We start from the raw sequence: 2,588 nt of genomic DNA, 5'->3' as shown, positions 1-2,588 counted from the left end.
AGCTACAGTGTACTTACATATAATAAATAAATAAATCTTTAAAAAAAAAATAGGTTTTAAGCCAGGCATGGTGGCACAAGCCTTTAATCCCAGCACTCAGGAGGCAGAGGCAGGTGGATTTCTGAGTTTGAGGCCAGCCTGGTCTACAAAGTGAGTTCCAGGACAGCCAGGGCTATACAAAGAAACCCTTTCTCAAAAGAAACAAAAACAAAAAACAAAAACAAAAACAAAACAAACAAACAAACACAAAAGGTTTTTAAAAAATCTAAGCCTACAGAGGGGGCTGTGATTGGGATATAAACTGAATAAAAATAAATCATTTATTGAAAAAATGTAGTATAACTCCAAAGGAAAAGCTCAGACTGGCAGATATTGGAATACATATATTAGAATTGAAATGAAACACAGAAGACTAGCCTAGCCCTTGTATAAGGTGAAACAAATTTGTGAAATATCCCATATTTTAAAAAAATTATTTGTGGCAGGGTTGGGGGACATGTATACATACATACATGCATACATACATACATATACACAGTATATGTGTCCATGTCCGTATCTCACAACCAGCTACAACACTAATTCCGGAGGATTCAGTGCTCTCTTCTGGCCTCCAAATGCACCACACACATGCTGCACACAGATGTGCTGGCAAAACATCAAAACACATAAAAATAAACAAATCTTTTAAAAGACAGAATCGAAGCTATGCCTACATCCTGCTTCTCTGAGTAATACATCACTCCAAAGCAGTGCAGATACTAGGTTATAAATGCAGGCCCTGTTTTCTATTTCTTAGGAGAGCAAAGCTGTTTGAATGTTCATCTTTGTAGACAAGAGTCTTCACATGGAGGTCTATTTTAGTGCATCAGAGAATGGATGACTGCAGTCTTGCAGGTATTTCTCCATAGTGTTACTTTCAACTGAGTGTTGAGAAAATAGTAAACAGCTCTGAATTTGAAATTCACACACACACACACAGAGAGAGAGAGAGAGAAAGAGAGAGAGAGAGAGAGAGAGAGAATCTAGAAAACAAAGAGTCATTGTTGTTAATTGAATACCGCACTACATGTCTTAATAATCATGTCTTAATAATCAACAGAACTGGAGGTAGCTACTGAATATTAAAACATGCAAAAAACTAAATGGATAGAAAAATTACTCCACCTGGTGCTTGGAGTATTGCCAGAGCAATCAATGCTAGGAATAAGGATGAGATTGTCTTCAGAAAGTAATTTGTGTTCTGCTGTAAACTACAAATGGGCTGCCAGTGTTCCAGAGTTCAATATCATAAATCACAGCAGCAGTTGCTTAGCCTAGAAACTATTGTATATCGCCATCATACTTTCCCCTTAAAATCTGCATGTCAAAGTAGCCATGGAACATCAAGATGCTAATTTCTTATTTTGGAGTAGCCCACCAAAAACCCATGACTGTAGGCTTAGATTTTTTTTTCAAGACCTACTTTATTTAGTGTTCTTAAACTCTTCAACCTCCCTTCTAATCCACTGGCCAGAGGTTGGGGAGAAAGAAGGTTAAGCATCAGGGATTTGTGGACCTGTTTAGTAGTAATTCTTTGGGGTGATTCTACTCTTCATTGTCAGGATACCAGCAGTCCAGTCCAATAGCAAATACCACACACAAATCAGTAACAGGCTCAGTCCAGAAGAAACCTCGAGGCACTGCTAAATCAGCCCGCGCCTGCAGAAGTGGCAGGAAGCAGCCAGAATAACACGAGAAGGACTTTGGCTTGTTTTTCTCTATGAAGTCACAACAAGCAAAGATCAGTGAAGACCAGTGAAGCACTGCAAGGCGAACCAACACAAGAGTCTCTTCTCACAGTCTATGGGCTTATATTTATATTCTTTCTAAACATTGTGTGCCCTCTTAAGTATCTGCTCCAGCAAAACATCATAGGCCCTCTCACAAGACAGCTTCCAGAAAACACGTGTGTGTCTGCTTCGGCAAAACATCCTCTCATAAGATAGTTTCCAGAAAGAAAAAAAAANGGCAAAACATCCTCTCATAAGATAGTTTCCAGAAAAAAAAAAAAAAAAAAAAAAAAAAAAAAAACACATGACACAACCAAGCCTTCAAAGAATCCAGAAATTTCCACTTCAAAGCCCCCTTACTGTGGAGAGCTTTTACAGCCACTTCTAGAAACTTGGCGGGAATTTGACATTGGGCCAGGGCAGGGAAGTAGGCTCAGATATCTTGGTCGTGTTGTTAAGCCCCTAGAAAAGGTGATCTTGGGACTTTGTTTATTGCCCTATTTGTTCCTTGACTATTTGTGTTTATTGCCCTGTTTGTTTCTTAACATAGAAAAACTGACCTTATTATTTGCATGTTATTAAAATGGAATAAAAGCAGACTGGGAAAAAATAAAGCCACTTCAGCCTTAGAATCGGCTGGGGTCATGCTACAGTGTTGTCTAATTGTCTTTTTTTTTTTTTTTTTCTTTTTAATCCTCCCTCCCTCCCTGGAGAACCTAGTGACTGACTGAGCTGACTTGGTCACCTTTCTGTTAAAAAAAATTGTCTTTTTCTCTAACATTAACAATCTACACATAAAAGAAATAATAAGAACCA

At 38.2% G+C, this 2,588-nt stretch overlaps 1 pseudogene; it reads left to right on the top strand.

Annotated features, from left to right (window-relative positions):
• The first annotated feature begins 365 nt into the window (after positions 1 to 365).
• LOC115031983 lies at positions 366 to 466 on the top strand (annotated as a pseudogene).
• The last annotated feature ends 2,122 nt before the right edge of the window (positions 467 to 2,588 follow it).

This window comes from Mus caroli, chromosome 9 (genome assembly GCF_900094665.2).
Source record: "Mus caroli chromosome 9, CAROLI_EIJ_v1.1, whole genome shotgun sequence".
Lineage (NCBI taxonomy): Eukaryota > Metazoa > Chordata > Mammalia > Rodentia > Muridae > Mus > Mus caroli.
This window is presented reverse-complemented; position numbering and strand designations above follow the sequence as displayed.